Source organism: Chinchilla lanigera, unplaced genomic scaffold, assembly GCF_000276665.1.
Source record: "Chinchilla lanigera isolate Chin_1 unplaced genomic scaffold, ChiLan1.0 scaffold00064, whole genome shotgun sequence".
Classification (NCBI taxonomy): domain Eukaryota; kingdom Metazoa; phylum Chordata; class Mammalia; order Rodentia; family Chinchillidae; genus Chinchilla; species Chinchilla lanigera.
The window spans coordinates 10,169,000-10,186,573 of record NW_004955465.1 but is presented as its reverse complement, the minus strand read 5'-3'; positions in this window follow the sequence as shown (position 1 = coordinate 10,186,573).

Below are 17,574 nucleotides of genomic sequence, written 5' to 3'. Positions count from 1 at the left end.
CTACGCTTTTCCATGTGACGGCCATCGAATACGTGTCCAAACACATCTTTTCTTTCTTCCGAGTCTTCAGAACTCGCTTCCAAGTCTTCCCGAGCACAGTCTCAGAGATGTTCTCTTCCCACTCTTGCTCGGGACCGTTTTTCTCTAATTTTGGTGTCATCTTCAGGCTGTTTGCCTGAATATTCTCAGTAATGTCTCCACAACATCTCTTTGTTTTAAGGCCCTACTATGGAACTGTCTTCTGGGGGCCTCTTTTTTGGGATCCCCTTCTTGAGTTTATTTCAGAAATATTTGCTTCAAAATTTACCCCCTTTTCGGTTTTTCTTTTTTTTTGGTACCAGGAGTCGAACTCAGGACCTTGTGCCTGCCAGGCAGGTGCTTATGCAACTGAGCTATATCCCCAGCCCATCCTTCTGGTTTTTCAAGCATCTTTTCTCCATATAAGTTCTTTAAGTGCTTGGACATTCATCCTGGATGTGCTGAGGCACTGCAGAAATGCCATACTTTAGAAAGCCCTGCCCTTCACAAGGCAGAAGTGAGGTTGGAACACTGCTGGTATCTCTTGGCTCTGGGATTAGGGCAGTGCCACTTGATCAGTGGACTGATCTAGCATTCACCCATCCTTAATCCCAGCACTGAACCATAAATCAATCACAAACTCTAGATATGGCTACCTCCAAAGAAGCCCCATCTAAAAGTACATGAAGCTTTGAGGGGACAGCTAGACTTGAACCATAACAATGTGCTACGTGCAGTGCTTCCAGCTGCTTGTTTTTTGAAAAATGAGCTGAAAATAAAATTTACCAGGATCAGGTCCTTTATCATTTGAGGTCTTGAATCAGTGATGGGAATTTTTTTTTTTTATTAGCACAGGCAGCACACAATGATTACATGCCTCATAAGGACTCGGTTTATGTGCATAACACATCTTAATTCCTTTTCCATCTCCTCCCTGGCCCTGCTCTCAGTCCTCTTCCATGCAAAAGATCTATTTTCCTATTTCCTATTACCTTCAAAGATGGAAGTTTGGTAGTGATTTCTCCCAGCATAAACTGGCAGTGTGTAAGAAGATTTTTACTATCCCCATTTTACAGATGGGGAAACAGAATCACTGAATTGCAGTAGCTTGTCCAGTGTCCCACCACTACAGATGGGAGAGCTGAGGGCAACCAGGGTGACCTTTTCCAGAGCTTGTGCTGTGGACCACTGGGGCTGAGGTGCACAGTATGGGCAACTGGAGCAGCAGTGAACACGGCCATTTTTAGGAAGTAACCCTCAGGGACTCTGGTGAATTCATAGTAAGAGCTGTAAAATCTGAGCTGTCCTGTCCCAACAAGGACTGCGTGTTTTACGGGTCAGAGATTCCTTTGCCAGTAGGTTAAAGTGCTACTGACACGTTCATTTCTTGCTCTGTGGCAAACAAGGTATTTCGAAAAGCTTTGCAGCAGCAAAACTTCTAAATGCCAGATGAATCACCAACAAACATACCTTTAAATGCATCACTGAGATTAGAAGAAACGAAGGGAAACCTCTAAGCCGCTCCCAAACTTTCCACCCAACAACAACAAAAATAGGTGCTGATAGTAGAATAATAACAGGTGTGAAATCACAGGCTGCCTCCAGAACTTAGTTACTTTTTTTGTTGCTGGGACAGAATACTGACACCCACAAGTTAAAGGACAAATGGTTTATTTTGGCTGAGGGTTTGTAGGGATTTCAGGCCTTAGTTGCTGGCTCCAAGGCAGGGTGGCATGGCAGAGGGGAATCTCAGAAGAGAAACAGTCCCTAGCATGGCAGAGCAGAAGTAGCAAGCCTTCCTTTCCCCTTTTTCTCATCTTTGTTGGGATAGTGCCACCCACCTATTGGTTAGTGCCACCCACACCCAGGGTGGGCCTTCCCATTACCCACACCCAGAAATACGCTAAGCCAATCCGTGGACTAATTTAGTTACCACACCCCTAACCCATATTCACATACCCTAGATCCAACTACCTATGAGGCCTATGAGGCCCAGCCAGCGGGGAGCAGAACAGCTAGATTCAAGCCATAGCAGGATCTAATGCTGATAACTAACCTGAAAAAATGGAGTGAGACCAGACTCTGGGTGTGTGTGACATGGGTAATTGAACTGGGCTGCTGTGTAGAGAGGCTCTGCCTTTATGAAAAAGTAGGTGGAAAAAGACACCAGCTCTTCAAAGGAGACAGACAGGTAAACTATTTCCTTCTCAGCTCTGGATGAAAAAAAATAACTCCTGTACCATGGAATCTTTGATTGGGCTTTATTTCACCCACACTTAAAATCTATAGAAATGAAGTGACTCCAAGTGATAGCAACCTGTGGTATAGGAAAAAATAAACACAAAGTCTTTGTGGAGGGAAACATTCCATGGCTGTGAGGATTCCATCTGCTTAAGATCAACTTAATATAAGCCCTCCAGTGTTACCAAATAAGACAGCATGACTGAATAAATAAAGCTACCGAACATTAGATTTAATCACCCATGGGCTTCAAATATTGGCATTAGAAGCAGTATAACAAAATAGCTGTGTATGAACTGAATATACCCATGTTTAAAATGTTCAAAGACTTCAAAAATGGCAGGACAAATTTGCAAACTAAACAGAACTTCCAGAATGGAAATACATACAAATTGGAACTAAAAACTGTGACTAGGTTAAATATTAGACACAGATGAGAGAGAATTAGTGAACTGAAAAAGATTTGAACAAATAAACAAATAAAGGGGAAAGCCATGTTAAGAGGCATAGAGAATGGATAAAATGATGTAATCTGGTTTTAACTGCATTTCTAGACTGAGAAAATTGGTGGGTGCTGTATTTCAAAGAGAAGAGCTGACAATTTCTCAGAATTCATAGTAGGCACTAGTTCTCAGATACTTGCTCCATCAGTAGTCTCAACCAGGGCAGATAAATCCAATATCCAGACAGAGCATGGTGAAACTGTGGGAAAAAAAAATCAGGAACAAGACAAGGATGTCCACTGTCACCACTCCTATTCAATATAGTTTTGGAAACATTAGCCAGAGCAATTAGACAAGAGAGAAGTAAAGGGCATAAGGACAGGAAAGGAAGAAGTGAAATTATTATTATTTGCAAATGACATGATACTCTACATATAAAAGGCCGAAAATTCCACCAAAAGACCGCTAGATTTAATAACCAAATTCAGTAGCATAGCAGGATATGAAGTCAGCACTCAGAAATCCATAGCATTCCTGTACACAAACAACAAACACACAAAAATTAGGGAAACCACACCTTTCACAATAGCATCCAAAAAAATGAAATACTTAGGAATCAATCTAACAAAGGAAATAAAAGATCTATTTAGTGAAAATTACATTATTCCAAAAAAAGAGATCAAAGAGAATTTCAGAAAATGGAAAGATGTTTCTTGCTTGTGGATAGGAAGAAACAACATTGTGAAAATGGCCATACTCCCAGAACTGTTAATACAGATTCAATGCAGTCCCAATCAAAATACCATTAGTATACCTCACAGATCTGGAGAAAACATTCCTAAAATTCATCTGGAACCAGAAGAGACCTAGAATAGCAAAAGCACTTCTGAGCAACAAAGTCAAAGCAGGAGGCATCACAATCCCTGACTTGAAATTATACTACAAAGCTACTGTGATAAAATCAGGATGGTAGTGGCAAAAAGACCTGAGGATCAATGGAACAGATTAGAAGATGCAGACACAACTACAAACATCCAGCCCCCTTATCTTTCACAAAGGGGCTGACCATGTTCATTGGAAGAAAGATAGCCTCTTCAATAAATGATGCTGGAAAAACTGGCTCTCCACATGCCAAAGACTAAAACTAGACCAAAGTCTATCACCATGCACTAAACTAAAGTCAAAATGGATCAACGATCTAAATATTAAAACAGAAACACTAAATCTACTGGAGGAGAAAGTAGGTAGAAATCTTGAAGACAGGGTTAGGCTGAGAGTTCATGAACAAAAATTAAACTGCGTGGGAAATACTCCAAAGAGTCAACACTGGGATCTCATCTTATTGAAAAGCTTGCACCTCAAAAGCAATCACCAACAGAGTAAAAAGAAAACCCACAAATTGGGAAAAAATTTTAGCCAACTGTCCCTCGGACAAAGGACTTCTATCTAGAATATATAAAGAATTAAAAAGATCAGGCCCCCAAAACTCAAAGACCCAATCAAAACACTGGCATCTGAGATGAATACACACCTCTCAGATGAATAAATACAAATGGCAAATAAATATATGAAAAAATGTTCAACATCATTGGTCATTTAAGAAATGCATATTAAAACAACACTGAGATTCCATCTCAACCCAGAAAGAATGGCTATCATCTAGAAATCAACCAATAACAAATGGTTGGCGAGGCTGTGGATAAACAGGGACCCTTCTCCACTGTTGGTGGGAGTGTAGACTGGTGAAACCACTGTGGAAATCAGAGTGGAGATTCCTCAAAAAACTAAGATTAGAGGTCCCATTCAACCCAGCTATTCCGCTTCTGGGTATTTTCCCAGAAGTATTGAAAACATCATACCACAGTGATATATGTTCACCCATGTTTGTAGCAGCACAATTTGTCATAGCTAAATCTTGGGAACAACCCAAATGCCCATCAACTGAGAAATGGGTAAAAAAGATGTGGTATTTTTATACACTGGAGTATTACTCAGCTATAAAGAAAGATAAACTTGAGGGTTTATATGTAAATGGAAGCAACTGGAGATAGAAGTTAAATAAATCAGGTTCACATGTGTAAACATCATATTGTCTCACTTGTGTAAGAAACTGAAAGAATACATAAAACCTGAAAGATACAATAGGTATTGTGAAAGGGAAACAAACTGTTAGGGAAAAGAGAAAAGAAAGAAGGGAGGAAAAGTTATATATATATATATATATATATATATATATATATATATATATATATTAGCTAAGATAATGGTACTACTAATTTCTATTGGTTTATTGAAAGGAACAGTTAATGCTTAATTTTTTTGACCAATTTTATGTGCTTGTATCTGGTAATCTGAACAACTACCTTGAAGATAACAATATGCAATATAACAACCATTGTTGATTTCCTATCATCTTGTTTTGAAATTCTGTATTGTTTTAAATTTTTTTCTCATTTTTTATTCTCTTTAAAAATAAAACACAAAGTCTCACCAATACACGAATCCCAGGTCCTTCTCCCCTCAAAGAATGGACCAAGATAAGCCACAAGCAGTACCAAAAGTTTACTTGAAAAGTGAGGGGTGAAGGGGTGAGGGAGAAACTGGCTCTGCAGGGCAAACTTGGGCCAAACAAAAGAGGAAAGGCAAAAAAGAGCAAAACTAAAAGTACACCCTGGTCTAGAAGATACAGAGTGGTCTACCATGGGGTCATGACAGCGGGCTTCTCATGTCCTTAATATGTCAGCCACGTCTTGTGGCAGCCCACGAGAAGTCCTATATATGGTCCTGGGAATTACTTGGTGCTGCCCTGGGATCTTATAATTAATAGGTTCCACTTACTTCCCCAGCCAACTTGGCCATGCCCTACTCCCTATCATTTCCCCTAAGAGCCAGAAATCTCATAATTTTTATGGGGTGCTGAAGGAGTGGTGCTCCGTCTTCTGTAGCTTGTTTAAGCTGGAAGGGGCTGAGGACCCTACTTACAGAACACTACAGACTGGGTAATTTCTAATGAGCAGAAGCGTGTTCGGCTCTTGGCTGTGGAGGCTGAGAAGTTCAAGGCTGAGGGGCTGGTGTCGAGAGAGGTCCTTCTTGGTGTTATCCCATGATGAGACAGAAGGGAGTGCTGGACTTGCCTTATATCCAACCCTGCCCTGTGGAAACAGCGTTAATCTATTAATGCATAAATCCATGAGAGCGGTGCCCCTGTGACCCAGACATTTCCCATTCGGCCTCATCTCCCTGTTTGGGATCAAGTTTCCAACACATGCATCTTGGAAGACTCGTTCAAACCACAGCAGCCAAGGGCACATGGTGTCTTGAAATTTATTATGTGGTCATCTCTTATCTGGTTGCCTAACCTCCAACCTTTTACTTTTCTACTCTGGGTCACCAAAGGGTCTCTGTGACACAAGTCCACAAAGTCTGCAAGCTCACTTTCCAGGATAAATGCTTTCCATTTTTGCTTACGCCTTCCAGTAAAGTCCAAATTTCTTAGGGTGGAAAGCAAGACCTTTCATGATACGGCCCCACTTACCCTCCAATCCGCTTTCTTGTCACGGCTCCCACAAACTCCAGCATCCACCCTGGCACACACAGCCCTCATAGTTGAGCAGAGAACCATCACATCAGTGGAAGGCTTTGTCTGCAATGACCTTACTCTTCCTGCCCTCCAGACTCATCTTGCTGGAAAATCTTAGGAATCCTACAAAATTCAGTTCAAGAATATCCTGTCTGGGGTCATCCCAACCCCACGCCTTCCAACCAAGCTAGTGTGCCCACCCTTATTAGTGCCACTTGCTATATACATTAAATACCTGGATCACTGCATTTTACTTTGATGGTGGATTGTGAAAGATACTGGCGGACATCTCTGTTTTCCAAGGGTAACTGGATGAGATTGTTGGCTGAGTCGGCAGCCCCTCTTTCCACATTGCTCCACCTATTTTGTTTCCTTTTTACCCACCTGTTCCCTCTAATAAACTGTGCACATCATATAAATGGGAAAGGGCTGGAAACCACGTGTCCCCAGCACACACAGGAGATCAGTGAACGTGTGCAGAATAGAAGGAGCAAGATTATTCCACCCCGGCTGTCGGGCATGGTCTCTGACTGGCTCAAGCTGTCCCTGGCTTTGGAGATGAGGCCATCTGGAGGTGGTATATTCATCCCCAGGGATTGTAGTACCTCCATAGGAAGTAAGCAAGCATTTACAGCTCGCAAGTCTTGCAACAACCTCCATTTGCCAGATTTCTTTGGGCTAACAAAGACAGGAGTATTCCAAGGGCTGAGTTTTCTAAATGTCCTAGCTGGGATTGTTCCTCAACTAATTTGTGTAATTGGATTAGACTCTCCTTATTAAGGGACCACTGATCTACCCAAACAGGCTCTTCAGTTTTCCATTGTAAAGGCAGAGCTGTTTTGCAGTGGTGGGGGGAGAAGTATCAATGGCCCTTGTCAAAAAACCTGTTGATATCCAATACCATGTCATTTCTAGGTGTAGTCCTCACAGGCTCTTTGATTCCCTGTGGCCTTACCTTGTCCTTTGAGGTGTCAGGCCATCATAAGCCACTACAGGCCTCAGCTGGGACCACTGGCTCATGAAGGTTCACTTACTACGAATCCCAGACAAGGGACCTAGGTCTGGGACAGACTCACAAGTAAACACAGAAAGCCAATAGATTAATTTTAAATCCTGCTCAGAGCTGCTGCACAGTGGTCTCCATCGCCTAGGTACTCTCTGCAACCCCAGAGTCTTCAGCTGAATTGTAAACACATGAAGGACTCTATGAGGAGGTCTCTGACCAGAGAGGGTTGAGAAGAATAAGGCTGAAGAAGCTAAGCCAATGATGTTTCAGGTTTAGCTTCTCACCTAGCAAATATGTTTACTGTATCTAAATGTAATATAAGCCAGCTATCTTCCAACTACAGAGTAATATAAGTACCACTCATATAGCTAGTAAAGTACGTCGAGGAATGGTGAGCCTATTTCTGTTCAAAACATGAGATTGCTGTGGTCAGGACCACAAGGACCACATGCTTTAAGTTCCCAGTCTCAGCTGGGCACGATGATGCATACTGGTAATCCCAGCATTCTGGGAGGCAGAGGCAGGAGAATTGCAAGTTTGAGCCAAACCTGAGACACTTGGTCAGACTCTTTCAAAATAAAAAATAAATAAAAAGCGCTGGAGAGTAGCTCAGTGTGAAGGCCCAGTGTTTAACTGCCAGTCCTAGGGGAGAAAAATCAGTCTTTGAGCTAAATACAGTGGGAGGACTCTTTGTCCAGTGTGGTGGCTCAAGGATGCCTTCTTTTTCTTTCTTTCTTTTTTTTTTTTTTGGTACTGGGGATCGGATTCAGGACCTGGCACTTGTCAGGCAGGTGCTTGTGCTGCTGAGCTATACCCCTGGCCCAAGGATGCTTTCTGTGTCAATCCTGCTCCTTTGAGAGCCCTGGCTTCAGACTTACTTGGGCCTGGCATTACCATACCAGGACTGTCAAAGCCATTCAGGCAGAACAGGCCACAGACCCTGTAAGTCTAGATAACTCAGTGAAAATCCTCCTAATCTTCATTTATCATGAGCATATTCACATCCTCCTTTAAATAAAACAAAAACAGAAACAGAGTTTGCAAATTTATAATTGGCCCGAAGGAGCCAGCACCTTCCCAGGGTGTTGGTTCCATAAGTGACTTGGTGCATCTGAGTGAGGCCACTTGCTCCAGGCTGAGATCTGGGTGGGCTCCAGGGGTGCTCTGGAACCTACACTCATCCAGAGAAGCTGGGAAGGAGGCTTGTGGGTAGAGCGCTTGCCTGGCATCCACAGGTCTTGAGTACAATTCCCAGTGCAGCAAACTAACGCAGAACAGGCAATAGGCCTACTAACTTGCGGCAATACCTGGCATCTTAGAAGCCCCGCTGTGTATTTGCTGCCGCCTGCTGGCAGATTCTAGAGGGAGCCTTCGGTTCAGGATGAGATTCAGCCCTCTTCTTCAGGAGCTCAATGTCTGCCTCTGGGGTGAAAGGGTAAATGCTTTTATATGTCTCTGGCCCCTCCCAGGCTGTTCCTAGACACCTGGGCTGGAAGGTTGGCTCGGTTTTTCACGGAACACCAATAATCACAGTGGCTAACTTTGACGTAATGCTCACTCCGTTCTGTGCTGTGCTGCCTACTTTATACGAAGTGTGTCATTCAGTCCTCGCTGGGTTTTGAATAGCCATCAGTAGCAGTTTGAGTACCTCTGATCTAAAAATCTGAAACCCAAAATCTGAAATTCTTTCAACACCGACATGCACGAGTGGAAAATTCCATACCTGACCGTATTTGACAGATCACACTCAAAACACAGGCACCCCCAAAATATTATATGCAATTACCTTGAGGTTACGTGTATGAGTGTACAGGAATTTGATGGCTAACTGACCGTGGCTTCAAGAAAGCCTTGCAAGAGTTAGCTAATTGGATCCTTTTGGATGGAACCAAGGGCAAATCTCTTCCACTGTGTTTTATGCTGTTTGGCACATCATCACCTAAAGATAGGCGATAAGCACCAAGGTGAGTCCATTGCCTAGGATATGGAACGAATTGCTTCATGAAGGATGGACTTAGAGGAATACGAGGTGGAAGAAAGGCATTAATGGGCTGGGGATTTAGCTCAGCGGCAAAGCGCCTGCCTAGCAAGCGCAAGGTCGTGAGTTTGGTTCCCGGTACCAGAGAAAAAAACAAAAAAAGACAAAAAAAAAAAAAAAAGAAGAAGAAGAAGAAAGGCATTAATACCAGGAGGGGCAGGTGTCTACTTAAAAAAGGAGATTACCTTAGAAAAGTAGATTGGCTTCCAATTTTCTGGAAAAAAGAGCTTCCGGTTTCCTTATCACAGGAAACTCTCTCCTCTCTTGACTAATATTTCCCATAATGTGAACCTGACACAATCAGAAACCAGAAAAGTTGGGTATCTTCATTCATGTCTATTAATTTTCTCCTACTCAACCTTCTCTTTGGTTTCTACATCCTGAACCTTTTAATGACTTATATAAAAGCTGATAACTGGAATGGTGAATGACTTTCATAAGCTGGTTTGTTTAATATTTTATTTAGCAAAATCTTTTCTGAGTCTTCAGATGCTACACTGAAGACACCTGCATTCATAGCCACATGATACAATCTGGGCCTTCATAAAGCATATCCTTTGCTTTAATTATTTTTAATCATTGGTATGCTCAGAGGGCTATCTTTTCTTCTATTACTATTTTTCTTTGTTTTGGGAAGTAATGAGACCATTTACAAAGAAAATGTTCATTACATACATTTAAAACTTGAACCTCATTCTTAAGAATTTTTGCTAAAGAAATTATTAAAAATCACAAAGTGATAGACTTTTAAAAAGAAGTCTAAATATGGTTTTGGTTAAGCAAATTATATCACCTTCATGTAACAGGAAAAATTTAATTGTATGTTATGCATAAGCTACTCTCACAGAAAGTGTTGCATATGAGAAATAGCTAATCTGAGATTACACAAGAACTACACAGGCTCTAGGACTGTATGCTATTTACAAGCGGGCCCATTACATCTTACTCATGCACAATGCCAGAAGACACAGATTTCTGGTCAGAGATATTACTCACAGGAAAACTGTCATATTACTTAATGTATCCTCTTCTATCGATTCACCACGCCTCCTGATCCCCAGGAAAACAAGGGAAAAGGTTCAGCATGGATATTGCACATGAGGATGATCGTATTAGACAAACAGACCACTGAGGCTGTCGGTTTACTAGTTTTGTAGGAAGCAGAAGCAAGCTGGTCTTTGCTGCAGAGAGGTGATCTATCCCTTGAGTTTGCCACTTGCAGTCATAGCCAGAGAAAGGGCCTAGCTAAAGGGCAGTCAGATAGTCTTGGCATGGCCAGCGAGAACTTGCAGGGAGCCAGCGCCATGGATTGCCTTTCCCAATGACATTTGTTACATTTTTAGCCTTTGTGTTTCTTGCCTGGATTTTTTGTTGTTCGGAAAAGCAGTGCACAGCACTGGTTCCCTATCCTTGCCAAGTTTTAATAATGTGAAGCTTTCTCTCAAAAAATAAGCTGGGGAGTGTGGCCGCTTTCTGTGTACTCTGTATTAACTTCATTAAGCATTAATTTATTTGTTCCTTGAATATTTGATAGTGCTTGCCCGTGAAAATATCTGGATATAAAGTTTGGTTTTATATAAATAAAAATAAAGTCCTAATTCTAGTTCTGGATTAGGTGGGATAAGCGTGATTCATCTTAGCACTCCTACTGAATGCAGCTATAAAATCCAGACAGAATTCATACAGCAGGTATATCAGGAGTCCAGAAAATGAATAGTACCAGTAGACTGGGCTAGAAGAACAGATCCAAGGTGTAAATTGGCAATGAGTTTAACATTTTTCCCTACAGTATCCTCAGCATAACCCAACATAACTCCAAATCAAGTAGGCCTGGATAAAGAGCAGAATCAACTCCAGAGCAGCCTTCTACTTCTGGCTGCAATGGCAGGAATGGAATTCCTAACATTCAGGGAGAGTGTGAAATCTCCCAATTCCTCTTTACTCTTTTCTTTCAGTCTACAAGAAATTTTAGTCTACAAGAAATCCTGCAGTGACAAAAATGGAGCCTGCAGAGCCAAAACCCTGCAGTCAACACTTCCTATCCAATCAGCGACACTGAGACTGGGGCCAAATCTTCCTCCTTTATTTTCTCTGCCCTCCCATATCGTAGCTCCAGGTAGAGGTGCGCTTGTGAAAGCACGTGGCAGAGTGGGCGAGGAAAGCCCCAGCTTTCTGTCTGCAGAGAAGTCCCATAGAAGCAGAACATACCTACCAGGGAGACCATGGAGAGGAAGAAAGAGGAGCACAGGAAAACAACACTGTAAAGTTGTGCTTAAACACAAGGATCTTTTTAGAGCCTCTCCAGTGCTGAGAGCCAAAGACATCGAGAACTGAACCAAAGCCAGATGACTGCTCCAGCCACTGGACACACACCTGGCACAGATCTGAGCTGCATGGCAAAGGCTTTGAGAACCATGGCCTGTTGAATGGATATTGGCGTTTGTTGCTTGATGTACCAAGCTGACATCTTGTTAAGACAAGAACAAAAACACTCTTCATAGAATCAAGTAAAACCCAACATTTTGTACCATAGCATCCAAAATATAATCCCAAATTATGTGGCACTCGCAGTGATGAAAAAAATCTCATCTTAAAATCTCAACTTGTGTGAGAAAAGAGTATCAAGGACATTCACACAGATATTTTACATATTATTCATCACTGAACAGTGGTAGCTTTGTTTCTGATATTCTAACTGTTAGCCGTTTTTTTATTGCCACGATAATATACCTGACATCCACAACTTAAAGGAGAGATTTATTTGGATTAATTTCCAGTGGGTTAAGCCCATGGTTGGGACACTATATGGCAGAAACAGCAGAGTGGAAGAGCTTGGTGGAGGAAAGAAGCTCAACTCGTGTGAGGCAGTAAGCAAAGAGAAAAGGGAGGAGCCAGGACAAGAACACACTCTTTCAGGTTGTACCCTAAAGGACCCACCTTCAACCAGGTCCCCCCTCCTAACAGCACATGTAGCCATGAACTCATCAATGGATTGATCCACTGATGAGCAGAGTGCCCACATGAGCCAATCATCTGCTAAAAGCCCATCTCTGAATACATGAGTCTTTAGTTGTGCATTTGAGATCTAAACTATTACAAATTCTTATATTCAAGGGTATACCTAGACAAAAATTTTAGAATAGCCTGACAAACCTGTGGAGTTGCTTCATAGTAGATATAGTATTATAAAAGTGCTCCAAATAGTATTCTTGTCCTCAGGAATTGTACATTGGTGTAAGTAAAGGTTTAGCAAAATGTATGCAGGTAGCATAAGAGAAAGATATCACAAACATGGCAACATGTTAAAAATTGTGAGCCCAACAGAAGAGTTTTTGTCATACTATTTCTACAGCTCTATGTTTGAAAATTTTCCAACCTATTGATTGCCCTAATACATGTAATATGGATGAATCTCAGAAGTGTTGTATTATGCTGAGTCCAAGAACCCAGACACAAAAGATGACATATATGCACTTACATCCCATTCACAGGGCATTATAGAAAAGATGAAACTATAATAGTAGAATGAGGATCAGTGGTTGCCAGGGACTAGAAATGAAGATAGAGATTGACTGCAAAACTCATGGGCACTTTTGGGGATGCCAGAAATGTTCTCAATCATGATTGCAGTGGTAGTTATGCTACTGCATGTCTTTGTCAAAACTAATCAAGTAAAAACACTTTAGATTGTAAATTTTATTACTTATCATTTATTCTTCATAGTAGACTGATTTGTATCTCCCAAAGAGACATGTGTAAGTTCTAACCCGCAGTACCTGAGAATGTGGCTTTATTTAGAAATCTGGTCTCTGCAGGTGTAAGAAAAAATGAAAGCTTTAAAGATCCACTGCCTTGTGTCATTATAAGCAGATACAGAGGGTGATTTAAGACACAGAGGAGAGAGGCAAAGATTGGCAGGCTACAGCTGTGAGCCAAAGAAGGCCAAAGATTACCTTCAACCACCACAAGCTGGGACAGAGGTGTAAAACAGATTTGCCCTTAGCACCTCCAAAAGGAAGCTGGGCATGGTGGTGCATGCCTGTTATCCCAGCACTCTGGGTGGATGAGCCAGAACAAGCACAAGTTCAACCCAAGCCTGAGCTGGTAGGTAACACCCTGTTTCAAAATAAAAAATGAAGGGGTGAGGTTGGAGCTGGGAATGTAGCTCAGTGTAAAGAGCCTGAGTTCAGTCCTTAGCACTGCAAAACCAACCAACCAAACCAAACCAAACAAAAAATCCCCCAAAGGAACCAATTTCCAGGTGTGGAAGTACACGCCTATAATCTCAGTACTGTGGGAGGCTAAGCCAAGAGGATTGCAAATTCAAGTTCCACCCAGGCACTTTAGGGAGACCCTGTCACAAAATTTTTTTTAAATAATAAAAAAGACAGGGGCTGGGGATTTAGCTCAGTGGCAAAAGCACCTGCCTGGCAAGCGCAAGGTCGTGAGTTCGGTTCCCGGTACCAGAGAAAAACCAAAAAATAAAAATTAAAAAAAAAATAAAATAAAAAAGACAGCGGTGCATCTCAGTGCAAAGGTCTTCAGTTCATCCTTAGTGCTGGGGAGAAAAGGAAACCAATCCTGTTGACACCTTGATTTCAGACTTTTGGCCTCCAAAACCATGAAAAAATACATTTTGTTCATTAAAGGAAACCCAAAACCCCCAAAATAACTTCAATTGAGTCATAAATACTCTGTAAATCAATGGAGAAGTAGAAAGTTTCAGTAAAGAAATGGAAAACACAATCTCTAATTCCAAATAGCACAGACTGAAAGAAATTCTTACCTAGATATAACATAACAAACCTATTAAAAACTAAAGACCAAGACAGGCATGGTAGGACACTCCTGTAATTCAAGCACTCAGGAGGAAGAGGCAGGAGGAGTTCCTGGAGTTCCCAGAGTTCGAGGCCAGCCTGGATTACCCAGTGAGATCCTGTCTCTAGAAGAAAAAGAAAAAAGAAGAAAGAATGAGAGAAAGAAAGAAAGAAAGCTAAAGACCAAAGAAAGCTTGAAAGCAGCCCCTCTGAGTGTATTCCTACTAGAAACCATTTACCTCAGTAATAGATAAAATCAGCAAAGAGATAGAAATAGTTGAAAAATATCATCAACGAACTAGATCTAACTGACACCTATATAACACTTCACCCAACAAAATCAGAAAGCACTATTTTCAAGTATACCTGGAATGTTTATTGAAATAAACTATACCCTGAGTCACAACATATTTAGAAATTAAAGTGACATAAAATATATATTATAGTTTAATGTAGAATAAAACTAGCAATCAATAAAATGACAATGGAAAAAATCATTATATTCTTGAAAATTAATACACTTATAAAATGATCCACAGGTCAAAGAGGAAGTCTTGAGAGAAATTAGAAATAATGTTTAACAGAGTAAAGGTAAAAATAAAATATATGAAAAAAGTTTTGAGATATAACTAACACAGTGATTGAGGGAAAATTTTAACATTTATTGCTTGTATTAGAAAAGTAATTTCTTGATTCAGTGAATAAAGCTCCTGTGCTGAGAAATAAAGAAGAATACATACTTGCCACAAGCAGAAGGTAGGAAAGAGCACATAGGGGAAATTAATGATAGTGGAAACAGAGTAGAGAAAATTCATAAAACCCTAGGTTGTTTCTTTGAAAATATCAATAAAATTGATAAATTTCTAGAAAGACTGGTAAAATGAGGAGAAGACATAAATTATCAACAGGAGTCCCTCCTTAGCCATGGGAGATACACAAAAAAAATCTCAATGTTTGAAACCCTAGACAGTAGAGAACCTTATTAGGCTGTTTTTCCCCTATAGTGTACATAAATACCTATATGTTTTAACATACAATTATAAATTTGACACAATTACAACCATATGCTGAATAAACATTCTCCTTCCCTAGTTCTGAGGCCTCAGGTCTTGGTCTGAACCATATTTCCAGCATATCCGGGTCTCCAGCTGATAGCCTGTCACATGATTTCTAAGCCTCCATAATCACAAGAGCCAGTTCGAATAAATCCCACATCTATCTCCCTTTCTGTATACTGGTTTTCTATCTCTTAGACATCTCAGTTGATTTCACATTTGGCAATATGAATAAAACTGCTATAGAAATTCATATTTGAATGGATGTTTCCAGCTTATGATGCAGTATGTAACCACTGAATCATTTGGTTAAAACTACTAGTCATGTTTGCCATTGAGGACAAAATAAATACACCAACAGTTAAGGGAAGAGAGGTTTATTTTGTTTGACCCACTTTCATCTATAGTTGGCGGGCTCCAAAGTAGGATAGTATTGGGGACCTGGCCAGGGTCCCCAACTGCCTGTATGAAGGGTACGGCAAAAGGATGAAATAAGAAACAAATTTAGTAATACATGAAGCAGGGCTGGGAGGTTCATGCCTCAGGATGGGCAGAGACAAAGACACTCCAAGCCAGCCACTATTTATTGGGTGTCTACAATGATAGGAGGGGCTGGCAGAAGATTCAAGGTGGCAGAAGACTCAGAGGTGGATGACTCAAAGAGAGCAGAGATGATCCCACGCTAGGAAGGATTCTTGGCCTGGAGTGTTTTTTACTTTTAGGGGTTTTAGTTTAGTCCTAATGGGTGGGAGAGGATGGCCCATCCCTAAAGGGTTAATGGGCAATCTCAAAAGGGTGATATGGATAATCCCAAACCTCTGTTTATCCCTTAGGGAAGTATGCAAAATTAGCCACTGTGAATTTGTGGTCCCCAACAGGATAGCTTGTGTTGTGGCTTGTGATTAGATGTCCCAACAAAGTCTCATACAGTCATAAGTGGGGCTTTTTCAGAGGTGGCTGGATCTAGCATGTGTGATTGAGTCATGGAGCAATGATAAGATTAAGGGTACTAGGATTAAGGGTGTGAGTGCTATCTGTCCTAAGGGTGGGTAACCTGGATACAATATAAGGGACAGAAAGAGCCTTGCTCTAGTTACTTATAGTTGGCTGCTTGCTTGCTTTTGCTGCCTTTTGCCTGCCATAAACTATTTCTCCTCTGCCATACCAACCTGCCTTGGACCCAGCCAATTACGGACTGAAATCTCTACAAACTTTGAGCCAAATAAACCTTTCCTCCTTTAACTTGGTATTTTGTCTCAGCAATGAGACAAGTAACTAAGACAGAATTTGGTATCAGGTAGTTCAGGAGCCTTTGGAACTGGTTTGTGGGAAATGTTAGGAAAGGTTTGGAGATGCCAGCTGAAAGAACAGCCCTGGTCACAGTGCCTGCCTAGCAAGCATGGGGTTCTGAGTTCAATGGTACCTCCTGGTACCAAAAGAAACAGCCCTGGAAAGCCTTCGACTGTACTTGGTGGGAGACTCTGGTCAGATCTCAGAAGATTAGAATGCTGATAGAAATGCTACCAGAAAAGACCAGGCTCAGGAGGTTTCCGCTGGGAAGGATTGCATTGGCTGTTGGAAGCCAGATGATATGTGTTAGGGCTGGCAGAATGTTTGTCTGCGCTTTGCTATTGTCCTGAGACTAAGGGTAGTGGACTAATTAATCTGGCAGAAGAAACTTCAAGGCAGTCTAATGTTGAGGCAATGACATAGCTACTGTTGGGGGCTTTTAGTCAGATTTATGTTGAGAATCAAAAGCAAAGAATTCAAAGACAGTGCAGATCATCACATCTGCTTTATCAACTCCAGTCACCTTCAGCTCACTGTCCCCTTTCTTGTGGAAAGAAAACTGGGCTCCAGGCGTCCTGGTGTCAGCATCTGCATATACTGTCACTTCTTTGGGGTTGAGGAGAGGAGGAAGTTTTGATTCTATGTGTAGCACGAAGAAGTTTGGAGAAGTTGCTTATCTCTAAAAGAAAAACATCTAACTTTTAAAAGTTCTATTTTGCAGTGCTGGTTAGAGTTTATGTCTAGATTTACCACGCCCCACCCCGCCGCTCAAAGCCTCACTGGCTCAAAGATGGGCCTTTTGGGAGGTGACTGGAATATGGGTGCTGATGTTACAGCTGAACTTCTCCAAACTTCTGTCACTCTGTGCTCCTTTCCCCTTTGCTCCTTACTACAAAGGACCTGTACCCCTGTACAAGGGGAGATGGTGATTGAGGCAAATAGGACCCTCCATCTTCTAGGCACTAGCTTTAATTAATCTCTGTTTCCCAAAATATATGGCCTCCTTTGATTTGGGCAGCGGTGAGCAAACGAACCTGAGCATATGAACTTAAGGGGCTGATAACAAAACTATAATAACTAGCTTTA